General features: G+C 41.9%; 1 protein-coding gene across 4 annotated transcripts in view; it reads left to right on the top strand.

Moving 5' to 3' along the window:
* Positions 1–15,097, top strand: part of RBPMS (RNA binding protein, mRNA processing factor) — a 165,900-nt gene that overhangs the window by 85,866 nt on the left and 64,937 nt on the right. The window lies entirely within an intron of this gene.

Below are 15,097 nucleotides of genomic sequence, written 5' to 3'. Positions count from 1 at the left end.
TGGGAGCATAGTATGCCAAATGTAATTCAGCTCTTGCTGACTCAAAAGCCCAGTTATGATGAAGAGAAGACAAACTCAGGAGTGGGATGATCTGGGTTCCTGGCAGAGCTCTGCCATTCTTTGGGCTTCTCCTGTTTCCTGTCCTCCCTTCCCCTTCCCTTTCCTTCTGCTTAGGAGGAGCAGTGACCAGTAACCAAGGCTCCTCCGCAGTGGAGGGCTGTCTGGCCCACCAGCCGGGATCCCAGCCAGTTGTTGTCAGGGATCTCCTCATCTATGAACCCTGGGCTTTTCTCTGGCCATGTGGCCCCCTCCAGCAGGTGCTCCTGTGCACAACACTGAGGACAGTGAAACAGCCCCCGCTTTCCTGAGTGCCCCCTGCAAGCAGCGAAGGGCTGTGAGGGAAGTAGATCAAACCCCCTCCCCTCACAGAGTCACTGCCAGCCTAGGGTAGACCCCAAACATTGCCTCCCTGTTGGTCTCTCTGCCCATTCTCCTCCCAGCTGCCAGAGGGAAAGTTTTAAAATGCTAAGGGAATCTTGGGTCTTCTGTAAGAATGTCAGTAGCTTAAGGACAGGGATTTCCTAATTTATCTTTGTAGCCTCAGGACCAACTACAGTGCTCAGCACATAGTTAATTTAATCCTTGCTTAGGTGGTTAGTTGGTTGATGCCATAGTTTTAGTCATTTTTTACTTAACCTACAATTACATTGTCAGTGAGAGCCAGATCATGGGATCCTTGATCTAGAACCCGAAAGGACCTTTTGAGTTTATCTAGTCAATCAATCTATAAATATTTATTAAGTGTCTACTGTGTGCCAGGTATTGTGCTAAGCATTGGGGATACAAAAAAGAGGCCAAAAACAGTTCCTGTCCTCAAGGAGCTTATAATTGAGTGGAAGAGACAGTATGTAAATAAATAGTCCAACTCTCTCATTTCACCAAGTTGCTCAGTGACTTGCATTGGGTCACACAGTTAGTGCCAGGGGTCGAATTTGAACCCAGGCCCTCTGCCTCCAGGTGGATCTATTTCACATACAGTTTTAGGAGTCTGCAGGTGGCTCTGGAGCCTGGGGAGTGATGGAGACCAGAGTGGCCTGCCAGAGCAGCAGATGTGAGCCAGATGACGGAAGAGGAGGAAATGGGGTTGTTGGAGATGGGAGGTATTGCTGCTTGAGGGGGCGGGGAGTCAGTCAGTAAACAATTGCCTGTAGGAGCAAGCAGGCCCTTCCATGGACCAGGAAGACCATTGCTGGGACTGGAGGCTGAGAAGGGACCAGCCCACACTGGTAGAGGGATTTCTTCTCCTGGGAGGTCCCTAGACCTGGACTGACACTACAGGCCTAGTCCCTATCCCTGTTTTAGGTCTTTGCTGGGTTTTAGGGATTCAAATTGTCCCAGTTCCCAGGAACATTCCCAGTGAGGAGGGGAGACAACCTGGACATAGGGAGGGAATACAAAGGAAATAAGAGGTGCTTTTGTAGGAGAGCTCCAGCAGCTGGGGGAACGGGGAGAGACCTGGTGGAGGGGGAGCGGGTTCTTGAACCACATCTTAAAGAGGTGGAGGTGAGGAGGGGGAACATTGCGTATAGGAGGGGGACTGCCTGGGCCAAGGCATGGGGTGGAGATAATCTAAGCCAGAGAGAATGCCTGGAGGAGAGATGGACGGTCATATTTGTGGGACAGCCAGGAGCCCAGGGTCGCTGGATCCAAGGGTACATGTTGGGGAGTAAGGTGTAAGAAAACTGGAAAGGTAGGAAGGGGCAAGTGATGAAGAGCTTTGAATGTCAAACAAAGCATTTTATATTTGATAATGGAGGTAATAGGGAGCTATGGAAGTTTGATTATCAGGGAGTGGGAGGGGAGGACAAGACAGAATCTGTGCTTTAGGAAAATCACTTTGGTGCTTAAATGGAGAATGGGGTGGATGGGGCAGAGAGACCAAGGCACACAAACCCCTGTCCCCCAGCAGCTATTGTAATAGTCTGCCTGCATTTGAGTGTCAGGTACTTTTCAAACTTTATAAAGTGCTATGTACATGTTACTTATCTTATTTCTAAGATGCTTTGAAATGTTAATGCATTAAATGTGTACGTATATGTGAGGGGGTGAGTATCATAGGAGGGCATATGTATATGAGTGCAGAGATAGTGGAACCAAGCCAGAAGGAGGCAGGACCTGTGAGGGTCATCTGGTCATCTTCACTATTTTCCTTGTCCTTGCCTGACCCGTCCACTTCTTGGCTTGGTCCTCCTTGGCCAGCGGTCAGACATTGAGCATGTGACAGTGCATGGCCTACGATTTCTCCTTTGATTGCTGTTTGACTCTTAGTTAGCCTGGAATCCACCACCAGATTCTCAGATATGGCCGAGCCCTGGCCCTTCTGGCCGTCTTTGATGGATATGCTGCCTCCACTTCAGTCTTGCTCCCTCTCTCTGACTAACAAGTGAGGAGACCTTTCAGGTGATCCCTCCACGTTGTCAAATGCAGTAAAATTTTCCTGTTTTCCACTATGGGGACAAACTATCCAAATAGGGGAAGAGCAGAATTGCCCCCATTGAACGTGAGCCTGATGTTGACAAAGCCGTGTTCCAGGAATCAGGACCCTCATGATGCTTCGGGACCTTGCAGGGTGTGGAGGGCAGGGAGGGGCAGAGCATGGCTTGATTGGGTCATTCCCGGCATTCGTGTATATGAGTACATTCATCATCATCAGCAGTGTCCAAAGGTGCTGCCATGGGTGCTAGTGGGCTTTTCATTGGCTGCTATAGGTCATTGAGGCAAAACAGGAGAACCCATTGTTGGGGATGATGGAGGATGGGGTCTTTTTTCAGTTCGAGCCAAGGTGGGCTTCTCAGGCTCCTTCCCACAGAAGTGCTATGGTCTGGATCTTGCATTTGGCTTACTTTTTCTATGGGATAATAATAGGGGGTGGGGTTGGTAGACAATACTTTTTTTTTTTTTTTTTTTTTTTGTAATAGCTTTTTATTTTTGAAAATACATGCAAAGATGGTTTTCAGCATTCACCCTTGCAAAACCTTGTGTTCCAAATTTTTCTCCCCCCTTCCACCCAACCCCTCCTCTAGACAGCAAGTAATCTAATATAGGTTAAACATGTGCAGTGCTTCTATACATATTTCTCCAATTATCGTGCTGCAGAAGAAAAATCAGATCAAAAAAGGAAAAAAGTGAAAAAGGAAAAAAACTAGCAAACAACAAAAAGATAAAAATACTATGTTATGATCCACATTCAGTCCCCATAGGCCTCTCTGTGCAGATGGCTTTCTCCATCACAGTGCTTTTTCAGTGCCTGCTCAGCGCCAGGTATTTTACTATGCACTTAACAACTGTCATCTCACGTGATCTCATGGACTACCTTAGGAGGTGGGTGCTACTGAATTTCACCTACAGTTTAACTTTCTAGAATAGGTTTATGGAAATTCATTATATTCATATATTCTTATTATATTCATTTTATGAAGTTATAGTGAGGATCAAAGCAGTAACATGTAAATTGCTTTGCAGGCTTTAAAGTGGTCTACAGAAGTTAATATTTTCATTATCATATTTACCCATTGCCATCATCTTCTTGTTATTTTCTCTCTCTCTCTCTCTCTCTTTTTTTTTTTGCTCTTGCACATTCATATCAGGCACAGTTCTCCCAGTCCATTTGGCTTCCCCTAATTAGCAACAGATTATGCTGAAGCCCATGGAGACCAAGGGCTCTGGAAGGCCTTCTTCCTAACATGGATGAATCCACAGTGATCCATGTTATACTTTCGTCTAAGTTCGTTTGTTATTTTTCTTTTCCTTCTTCCCTTTCATTAGGCTGGCAGCCAATATGAGGGCAGAGACTGAGCAATAGGCTGTTGGAATTGGAAGGGACCTTGGCGATCAGTTTTTTAGCTCATCTCCTATTTTACAGATGAGAAAGCTGAGACCAGAGGGTGGGTGGGCCAAGTTCCTTGATAAAGAAGATCCAGCAGAGCTGAGATTGTGGCCCAGAATCTTCCTGTTCTGAAACTGGGTTCTCTTGACTATTCCATAATATGGGATGGTCCCCACCCCCAGGCCAGTGGCCCTTGGCTGGAGGCTTTCTGAGGAATGTTTGTGGATTTTCCTGCTGACCTGTCAGCTCGAGGGACAGTCGGTTCTGAGTTGTTGTTCCCCTACCTCCCCAAGCTCCTGGAGAACCCTCCTGGACTTGGGCCTTTTGGCCCTTTTGACAAAAAGCAGCACCTCCCTCTTCAGGGATGCAGCTGCCACTGACAGCGGCCACACCTCCAGTGCGGAAGCCAACACCCCCTTCTCCCCCTAGTGCAGGCCCCAAATAGTCCAAGTGTTGTTTTTCATACTCCAGTGTGTGTGACGCAAGAGACAAGGGAGCAAGGGGTTTTCTCAGGTTCTGAGAGTGTGGGACTGGGGAGAGAAGGAAGATGGGAGGCAGACATACAGACAAGGAGAGGAAGAGAGAAAGAGACAGAGGAAGAGTCAGGAAGGGGAAGGTGGAAGAAGAAGAGAGAAAGAGAGAGATAGGGAAGAGGAGGGAGAGAACAAAAAATAGGGAGAGCTATAAAAAGTGTTAGGGAGGGTTTCTTTGCTTGCTCTAAGGACCTCTGGGGAGGTCTTTAGGGGAAGCTGGTCTAGGGTTTGTTGAGGATGCTAGAAGAAGCACTCAAATATGCATCAGACTAGGTGGCCTCCAAAGTGTATTCCAGTTCTAATTCTGAAATAGAATTAAACCAAGGTTTGAGCCATAAACCGGCAGTTGAACCATCAGGAAAGGCCCTAGAAATAAAGTGGCATTAGAGCACACCCTCAGGGTAGGGCGTGGTGTGACCAGGGCACTTCTCACTCTAGTGGGTGCCCCATTTCTCTCTTTGAACCTGCCACTCCCTGCTCTATCTTGAGCTACAAAATCCTAACTTGTGAGAAAACGGAATGCCCAAAATTGGGAGGGGCTTAGACAGACAATGTCAGATCCAGGGGAGACCCAAATACTGAAGATGTTGGAGCTAGAAGGAACCTGGAGACACTGAGTGCCCAAGAAGGGATTGTAGAGGATAAAACTGAGGGCGGAAGAAGTGAAGGGCTTTATCCAAAGTCACGAACATCAGTCTTTGGGAAGCTAGTAACTCTTTAAAAGATTGCACAATGCCGACACCCACGCAAACATACAGCTCCACGTGATTACACAGCTGGGCCTCCATGTTGTCAGGTGGAGGAGCAGCCCACGTGCCCAGCCTCTGCTTGGTCCAGGACTGTCACCTCTGAGGCAGGCGGGGATGACAAAGGCCCAGCCTCTTGCCGATTGTGCTGATGGCGGCTAGATTTGGTTCATCAAAGACCTGGGTCTTCTCAGTGCCTCCAACTGGCTCTCAGATACTTTTGGCTTGGTTTTGCAGCTCAGCACTTGGAAGCTTGTCGACAGGCAGAGCTCATCGATTTCATGAACTTTTTCCTATAATGCCGGAGTCCAGAAGGCTCATTTCAGCCTCTCTTGGAACCTGCCAGGTCCATGCAAACCTTATCACTGTCTTCTGCTTTCTCCCCAATTTCCTTTTGGGGTCTAAGATCCTGAGGACTTAAAGAGGACAGGGGAGCATGATTCCAGCTGTGGCTTTTGGCAGACAAGACCTGCCAAATGAGATCATGCTCACAATCTAGGATTTATCCCTTAAATCTGTTTACAAATGCTAACTTTCGACTTGAAAGTTACTTTGCAGTAAGTGGACATCACTAATTCGATGCTTGAACCTGTGCCAATAATACTGAGCTAGGACATGGCTCTTGAGGCTCCTCTGTGGGGCTGAAGAGCTGAGCTCTAGACCCTCTCCTTAGGTCTCCTTAGGAAGGAGCTATGATGAATGCCCAACTGTTAAAGTTGAGCCAAGTTACTTAATCTTTCTGGGGCCTCAGTTTCCCCAACTTTAAAAGACAAGCATTGGACTAGATGATGGCAGATCCCTTCAGATTCTAAAACCTGTGAACCTCTAAGTTCCAAAAAATATCCAGATTCCCTTCACTTTAAAAGCTTTTATGTTATTATAAATAGCTGTCTAGGGAGGTCTAGGATCCAACTGTGAACTCTATGTTGTGCCCAGCCTGCAGCACTTGAAAGAACACTGGACCTGGGACTCAAGAGACTTTCTTGTCACCAGTTAGTCGCTTCCCCAATGTAGACCTCCATTTTCTTAGCTAGTAAACAAAGAGTTTGGCTTCAAGAGATTCAAATTTGATTCTGATACTTTCTGTTTGCCATTGGGCAAGTAACTTTGTCACTCTGGTCCTTAGTCTCCTCTACTGAAAAATGAAGGATTTGGACTAGAAGGCTTCTGGGGTTTCTTCCAGCTTCCAGTCTATTCTATGAGTCTATTTTTCTCCCCATTTTACTTTTCTAATTACATGTAAAGAGAGTTTTCAACATTCATTTTTATAAGATTTTGAGTTCTCAAGTTTTTCTCCTTCCCCTTCCCCAAGACTGCAAGCAATCAGATTCTATTTTCTAAGGGCTCTGTAAGTCCTTAAATGTCATGGCCTCCACTGCCCAACACTTCTCCCTAGACACTGGGACCACAGATTTCAAGTACTTCTGAGGAAAAATTGCCTTTTTCTCAGAGAAGGCAACATCTTTCTATAGCTCCTTGGAAAGAAGTTTGTCAAGGTTCAGAGATCAGAAGAGGGACAGAGAAATGTTCCTATTCTTCTCATATCAGCTGTATAACCTGGAAAATGTGACTATAGGAAAGGAAACAGGGAGGAAATACAAAGAACGAAAGTGGCCAGAAATGTTGACCTCCATTCTTCCCGAGGGGAAGAGCAGGAAGTAGCAGAGGCACAAACACATTCCCTCTCTCTCTCTCTCTCTCTCTTTCTCTCTCTCTCTCAGAGGCTTAGAAGGGCTTTCAGAAAGAAGGCACATATAAACTTTTTCTTTGGCAAAGGGAAACTTGAATTTTGGGTTTTGTGACTTTCTTAATATGTGACTTCAGTGATGAAAAGTCCCTTAGCTTAGTTCCTATCATATTTACTTTGTGCCTTATTTTCCCTATCTATAAAATGGGCAGAAGATTACATGAAATGCATCTTTTTTAGGGTTTTGAAGAGAACATGCTTTACTAATAAGGAGCTCTAGAAATAAGAATTTGTGTTAAATCTATTTTTAGGATTTCTTCTACAGAGGTGAAAGATTATGCTTTGTATCTGCACTCTCTAGTATGTCTTTGATGGGGAAAAACAATTCTTTCTAGTCAGTAGGCATTCATGAATACTTAGTATATGCCAGGTACTGATATGAGCCCTGGGAATACAAAGAAAAGCCAGAGATAGTCCCTACTCTCAGGAAGCTCACAGTCTAACAGGGAAGACAACATTCAAATAATTATATAGAAAGAAATATACTAAGGATAGACTTGTGAGAATCTTAGAGCGAGGGCACTTGGCATTTAAAGGAGATTAGAAAAGCTTCTTGCAGAAAATGTGACTTTAGCTGGAACTTGAAAAAAGCCATAGTGAATAAGGTGTGATAAGACTGGAAAGAGATGGGTAATCTACAGATGATAGGGAGTCAGTGAAGCAGGGAGGGGATATGACTGGACCCGTGCTTTGGTGGCTGGATTGGAATAGGGAAAGACCAGGTAAGCTTATTCACCAACAAGCTATTGCAGTCATCTCCATTTGAGGAGATAAAGCCTTATACCAGGGGAATGACAGAATCACAGGAGGAATGAGGGCATATTTAAGAGACCTCACAAAGGAAAAATCAACTGGCCTTGGCAACAGATTGGCTGTGGGGTGTGTGTGTGTGTGTGTGTGTGTGTGTGCATGTGCATGTGAATCCAAGATGACACTTAGGTTGCAAATTGGATGATTAGATGTGGTGCCCTCAGTAGTAACAGAGAAATGAAAAAGGAGAGGGTTTCTGGGAAAAGATGAGTCTGATTTTGAGCACTTCAAGTTTAAGAAGCCTATATGCCATATGATTCCAGTAGGCAGTTGGAAATATGAGATTGAAAGTCAACAGGGGTTAAGTCTGGATTAGTAAATTTGAGACATGATAATTCTTGAGATCTGAGCAGATCAATGAGTGAAATAGTATAGAATCAGAAGAGAAGAGAACCAGGCCAGTGGGATATTTACAGTTGGGAGGATAATCTGAATGGAGATCCAACAGCAGAGACTGAGAAAGAGCCACCAGATAAGCAAGAAAAGGGACAGATTAGTAGGACAGAATATCAAGAGAAAAGTATTAGAGGAAAGAGGGTGGTCAACTTTGCCCAAGGCTGCCAAGAGGTCAGGAGGGCTGAGGGTGAAGAAGAGGCCATTAGATCTGTCAGTTAGTTAATAGATCATTAGCATCTTTGGACAGAACACTTTCAATGGAATGATGAGGTCAGAAGCCTGACCAGAGAGTACCTTCTTTATAGATGCCTTCTCAAGATAGATTTCTTGATTAGGCAATATTTATTGGTGTTTTTGGTTTGTTTTTTAAATTTTCAAAATTGTCAAAAGATAATTTTCAACATTCATTTTCACAAGACTCTGTGTTCCAAATTTTTCTTCCTCCCTCCTTCTCTTAACTCTGCCCTAAGACAGCAAGCAATTTGATAGATTAAATAGGTTTAATTCTTTTAAACATATTTCCATATTTGTCATATTGTATAAGAAAAATTCAGACCAAAAGGGGAAAAAACATGAAAGAATAAGTGAAAATACTATGCTTTGATCCACATTCAATCTCCATAGTTCTCTCTCTCTGGATGTGGATGGCACATTCCAAGTCTATTGGAACTGCCTTACATTGTTGAACAGCTAACTCCATTATATTTGGTCATCGTGTATCTTTTTTCTGTGTACAGTGTTCTCTTGATATTTCTCACTTCATTCAGCATCAATTTATGTAAGTCTTTCAGGCTTTTTTGAGCAGGCAGTATTCAGTCACAAAAGAGAGGAAATACTTGTGCTCATAGGGGGATGGGGTGGATCAAATTAAGGTGTTTTGAGGGTGGCAGAGACATATGGATGTGTATAAACAGTAGAATACTAGCCAGTAGTCTGGAATATGAATGACAAAGGGAAGAAAGTGAAGGTAGTGTGAGAGCAGGGATGACAGAGGGTGCTGTATATTGGGATAGAATGGGATCCTTGTTACATACAGAAAAGAGACTTGTGAAGGGGAAGGGTCACTTCTTCATGTGAAATGGGTGAAGGAGGAGAGATTGACAGAAGGCATCTGAATGATGTGAGATGAGGATGAGAGAAGAGAGAGCTCACAAGAAATGGCCCCAACTTTTCAGTAAAATATGAGGCTCTCAGTTGAAAGACTGAGGGGAAGAGGAGCCATGATAGGTTTGAGGATGGATGGAAAGATTTAAAAGAGCTGTTGTGGTGAGTGGAATAAATAGTTGATAAAGAAGGTATAGTAGATTGCCCTGCAGCAGATTGTCTGCAGGTATTAAATAATTTAAATTTGTAGTGGACACAGTGTGTTTATTTCATGACTTTCTCCATTTTCCTTTAGTAGCACTTGAATAGGAGTAAAAGCCACAAGTGTTGGAAGTGTTTCAAGACTAAATCTTATTTATCACTGTGATTTATTAATTTATTATCCCTTTATAACAAAAAGACAAATTGAGTAGACTCATTCAACAACCATATTTGTTTGTAGGTACAATGCTTTATACCCAGAATTCTCCCTCTTTCCCCAACTCTGTAAAAATGGAAAGAGATGGCATGTTTTCATCTCTTTTCTGGATCCAAGTTTAGTTCTTAGTATTTTTTCCCATATATTCACACCGTTGTAAGCCTTGTGCATATTGTTTTATTGGTTCTGATTATTTTACTTTGTATCATTTGCTATGTCTTCCCATTCTTTTCTGTATTCTTCATCATTTCTTACAGCACTAAAAAAAAAGAAAAAGAAAAGAAAAGCTAAACAAATCATGCTACATGAATGTAAAAGGTGATTTTGATGGGCACATGGTTTGTTTACCTGTTTTTATCACTACAGCAAAGCAGTCTTGGATCCAGCCTTGATTTTGGAATTGGACAGTGTAAATTAAATCCAGCTTCAGATACTTAGTAGCCTGTGATTCTGGGCAAGTTACTTCATTGCTGTTTGCCTTAAATAGGAATAATATCTAATGTCTACCTCCTTGGATTATTGGGAGAATTAAATTGATATTAATCACTTTGTGATCTTTATTACATTTTGCAAAATAGATCATCTCACTTATATGAAGTTGAAAGTCTTTTGGTCAAATAAAATTAATACAATTCAGATAAGAAGGAAAGCTGTTTATTGAAGGAAGAAATCTTTTCATCCAATCTCTCTGATACACCAGGTGCTATTCCCTAACAAATAAGTTGTCAGAAGATAAAAAGAGTTCACATGACCATTAATGAACATATGAAAGAATGTTCTGCCTCATGAATAGTAAGAGTCCAAACATATCTGTGCTTTTATCTTATCACCAGCAAACTGGCAAAGAGAGGTAAAAAAATGGGAATAGCCCTTGTTGGAGAGGCTGGGGAAAGACAGGCACATAAATATCCTGGATCTATAAATTGGTCTTCCCATTCAGGAAAGGATTTTGGACTTGAGCGAAAAAGATATCCAAAATGACCACACACAAGAGAACCCACAGCTAACTATATACCCTAAGGAGGTCAGTGACCCAAAGAAAAGTCCCATATAGACAAAAATAATCACATTTGCTCTTTTTGTCACAGTAGAGAATTGGAAATAAAGTAAATGCTCATTGAATGGATAATAGTTGAACAAGTTCGTAAAATGTAACTGAACTAGAGCTAGAACAGATAGCTAAGAAAAGTTTTCAGAAGTAAGGGATAACTTATATAAACTGATTCAGGATGAAGTAGAGCCAAGTAAACAATATACATAATGACTACAACAGTGTAATTGGAAAGAGTTATACAAACAAAACTTACATCTGAACCCTATGGGATTATAGTGGCTAATCCTGGCCCTGGAAAGGAGATTAGAAAACATGCTTTCCAACTCTCCCTTCTTTTAGAGGTGTATATAGCAGGAGGAGGTAGCCTGGGGAGAATATAATGGGGACTGGCGGATTGAATGGGTACGGGTTGGTTAGTTTTGCTGAACTGCCTTTTATTTTTCTTATTCATTCTTTGTTTCCAGAGATAACTTACTGGCTGGGGAGGGAGGTATTTGGAAGTGAGGTAACAGGAAAATGAGGAACATCATTTAAAAATCCAATGAAAAATTTCAAGCCTCAAAATGCCATGAAATGTCAGCCCTTATTAGGAGTATTTTTTCTTAATTGTATCTCAATGTGGTCCGGCCCCACAAGAAGCCCTCTTTGAGTCAGGCAGTTTCTGGTGGATCTGCCACTTCAGACTTCACTCTTCCAAGATCCCTACAAAATAAAAATAGCAATAATAATTGCCACTTGTAGAACACATTAAAAATTTTAAAGTGTGTTCCCAGAACAAAACTGAGATCATGCAAGTATTCGCGATATCTCACATTCCACTTGACCCACATTATTTCTTTTTTTTTTAAGCTTTTTATTTTCAAAACACATGCACAGATCATTTTTCATAGGCTTGTGTTTCAGATTTTCCTCTCTTTCCCCCTACCCCTTCCCCTATTTAAAAAAAATTTTTCATTATAGCTTTTTATTTACAAGACCCACATTATTTCATTTGATCTTCATAAAGGCCAAGGATGTAGATGCTCTTATATCAGATGAAGAATCTGAGGTTGAGAGAGATGATGGGATTTGCCCATTAAGTGTGTGAGGCAGTGTTTGAAGTCTTCCTATTTCCCAAGGGCCAGGCTCTTTTCACTGCCTCTCATTAGATGCCTATTGCGTAAAAGCCTTCTCTGCTCTGATGACCTTAGAAAGATTGGTTTAGGTTGCCCCTTCCTCCAGGTTTCATGGGATGTTGGAGCTGAGAGGATGGGAGTGTTCATCTCATTCCCATTCTGACACATTTATAGCCAGGGATATAGGCCCAGTGAGAGGAAAGTACTTGCCCAGTCAAAGGACCCCTCTTCTCATGAAGGGGTCCAGCGGGGATTTGAACATTGGTCGCCTGAGCTTTGCAATACAGTTAAACTCCTGCCACAGGCCTCTGTAGTGTTTATTTGGGAAGTGTGTGCAGAGAATGCTGAGCTTTTCTGGAGCCTATAAATTGGAGGCATTGTTATCTGTAGACCCACAATGCTTGCTTACCAATACACATGTACACTCTCTCTCTGTCTCTGTCTCTGTCTCTGTCTCTGTCTCTGTCTCTGTCTCTGTCTCTGTCTCTGTCTCTGCCTCTCTCTGTTTCTCTCTGTCTCTGTCTCTCTCTTTTCTCCCCAACTTAGGGGCCACACTGCCTCCACTGAGGATTGTGTGTTCTTTCAGGTACTGTCTGATGTGAATGAATAGTCCCTGGACCTTGTAGCCTGGGGGCCCCTCATGGCTCCCTCTCTGATTTTAGAGTTTAGATAATCCCAGTGGATTGGAATTCTGGGATGATGAAACTAAAGCCCTTTGTTTTTTTTTTTGTTTGTTTGTTTTTTGTTTTTGTTTTTTTTTTTTTATTTGAAATCAGAGCAACCAGGAACATTTTTAGAAGTTAGAAAAAAAAAAATGGACTTGAATATTTCAGCAAAACATCTGTTGATTATTGTCCTTGATACTCCCCCATGTGAACTGGATGAGATGGTTTCCTTCCCCGCCCTCCCATGTGAGTCAACAGACTTTTCCTCTGATTTTGTAGACATGTCCAGTGATCATTACAGAAAAGAAACAGATAAAAATTGGTCAAATGAAAACGACAGAACCATTAACACTTGAGGCTGAATTTCCTGTGTCAAATCAAGAGCTGGCGCAGAGGCAGTGGTAGACAGTGGGTATCTAAAAATACCTCTCCTGTTACTATAACACAGGTGCTGTAGGAATGGGTGATTTTGGTTTTGGGGGAGGAGGTTTCCAGAATTGCCATTATTTTGATGGTCAAGGTTATTTTGGTTCATGAGATACTTGATCTCTCATCTTCTCCCCCCAAAGAGCAGTTCTGAAACAATTATTGCGAATACCTCCACCCTAGTATAAGTCAGGACCAGTGTAGACTGCAACTTAACCCTTTACACCATTCATAGAATATAAATTGAAGATGACAGCACAGGGAAGCACTGGCATTGAGGGGTATTGGAAAGCATTCCTGTAGAAAGTGGAAAATTAGTTAGAACTTGAGGGAAGCTAGGATGCAGAGAGCAGAGAGAACAAGCCAGGTGTGGGGGACAAGTAGATAAAATGCTCAGGAACCTCAAGGAGGTCAGTGTCATTGGTTTGAAGAGTCTGTGGGGTTACTTGTCAGTGTCATTGGTTTAAAGCATCTATGGGATTATTTGATTGGGTTGGGAAGGAGGGAGGTTGTTGGATATCATAAATAAATCATCATATAAATGGCAAGATTCATATTCCTAGATTAAGAGGATCACATGTACATGCTGAGAGAGGGAGAAGAGGGACAAGCCTGTGATTTCATTGGTGTAAGGAATTCCTAGGGAAGGAAACATCCACTAATACAGGTTGGCACCTTCTCTCTCAAGTTACAGTTCTAGGGAGATGCCTAGAGCCCTAAGAAATTTAATGTTTTTTCTGAGCTCACACAGCCAATTATGGGTTAGACCTGAGACTTAAAGCTACATCCACCTGGCTTAAGATTAGTTCTTTGTCCACCGTGTCACACTTCCATAGGTACACTTATTGTTGAAATACATAGAACACTTGTTAATACATAAATGTGTTTATTATTTTTATTATTGTAAACATAAATGTGTTTTATTATTTTTATTGTAAACATCTTGCATTGGACAGGGTGGCATTTCTTTTTCCCCCAATTTTTAAAAACATTTTATTTAAAGTTTTGGATTTCAAATCCTATCTTTCCCTCCCTCCTTCATCCCTCCTTCCCCTCCTTCCCTCCTTACGGTGGAAAGTAATTAGATATAAGTTATATAGGTGCAATTATGTAAAGCATTTCTACATTAGTCATTTTGTACAAGAAGACTTGAATAAAAGAAAAAAAAAGAAAGTAGAAGATAGCTTCAGTCTACATTCAGTCAATATCAGTTCTTTCTCTGGAGGTGGATAGTATGCTCTGTCATTAGTTCTTTGGGATTGTCTTAAATCATTGTGTTGCTGAGAATAGCTAAGTCATTTGTAGTTCTTCATCTGACAATATTGTTGTTACTGTGTACAATGTTCTCTTGGTTTTGCTCACTTCATTTTGTACCAATTCATATAAATCTGTCCATATTTTTCTGAAATCATCTTGCTTGTCATTTCTTATAGCACAACAACATTCCATTACAATCATATTTCCATAGCTTGCTTAGCTATTTCCCAATTGATGGGCATCCCTTTGATTTCTAATTCTTAGCCATCACAAAAGGAGCTGCTGTAAATATTTTTGTACAAATGGGTTCCCCCCTTTTTGGGGGGATATCTTTGGTATATAGACCTAGCAGTAGTATTGATAGATCAAATGGTATGCACAGTTTTTTGGCCTTTTGGACATAATTCCAAATTGCTCTCCAGAATGGTTTGACTCAGTTCACAACTCTACCAGCAGTGCTTTAACGTTCCAGTTTTCCCATGTTCTCTCCACCTACTTATCATTTTCCTTTTTTTTTTGGTCATATTAGCCAGTCTGATAGGTATGAGGAAGTACTTCAGAGTTTTTAGTTTACATTTCTCTGATCTGTGATTTAGAGCGTTTTTTCATATGACTATAGACAGCTTTGATTTCTTTGTCTGAAAACTGCCTATTCATATCCTCTGACCATTTATTAATTGGGAAATGACTTTTGTTTTTAGTAATTCTTATTAAGGAGATTCTTATTGCAAAATCTCCCCTCTCCCTCAGTTTCTGCTTCCTGTATAATTTTGGTTTTGTTGGTTTTGTTTATACAAACAGTTTAAAATTTGCTTAAAAAAAGAAACCAGGTCCATGATATATTCCTGGAGAGATTGAACGATCACAAAGTGCACAAAATGTTTTCAGGAGAAGTTGAAAGCCGCAGTGGAACATGAAATGAAGGCATATTTGAAAGGCC

This window comes from Sarcophilus harrisii, chromosome 6, assembly GCF_902635505.1.
Source record: "Sarcophilus harrisii chromosome 6, mSarHar1.11, whole genome shotgun sequence".
NCBI classification, from domain to species: domain Eukaryota; kingdom Metazoa; phylum Chordata; class Mammalia; order Dasyuromorphia; family Dasyuridae; genus Sarcophilus; species Sarcophilus harrisii.
Note: the sequence above shows the minus strand (reverse complement) of the source record. Positions and strands in the feature narration are given on the sequence as shown.